This window comes from Coregonus clupeaformis, unplaced genomic scaffold (assembly GCF_020615455.1).
Source record: "Coregonus clupeaformis isolate EN_2021a unplaced genomic scaffold, ASM2061545v1 scaf2693, whole genome shotgun sequence".
NCBI classification, from domain to species: Eukaryota; Metazoa; Chordata; class Actinopteri; order Salmoniformes; family Salmonidae; genus Coregonus; species Coregonus clupeaformis.
In genome coordinates, this window is record NW_025536147.1 from 4648 (window position 1) to 5000 (window position 353).

Genomic DNA, 353 nt, shown 5'->3' on the forward strand with positions numbered 1-353 from the left:
TGAAGCGTTGTTTCTTGTATTATTCTCTCTTGTGTCTTTTAGAGGACTGTTTTACTTTGATGTCCTTTGTCTTCTGTCCTTATTTTGTCTTTATTTTCTTCTGTTAACTAGATATTATTTGTTAGCTAGCTAGCTTCTTCCAGGAGAGTCCCTAGCAACTGCTTAGCAACTGGTAAACAATTCAGCTAGCTAAGATAACTAACATTTTATGAAAAATAGTTACTTTTTCAAAAGCCTTGTTGCTTGTTTTGTCTCTTATTCAGTCTTGCAGTTTCTTGTTTTTTCCCGATGTACTTCACTCTAAAAACCATGTAAATTTCAATATTTGTAGGAGCTAATTTTTTCAGCAGCTG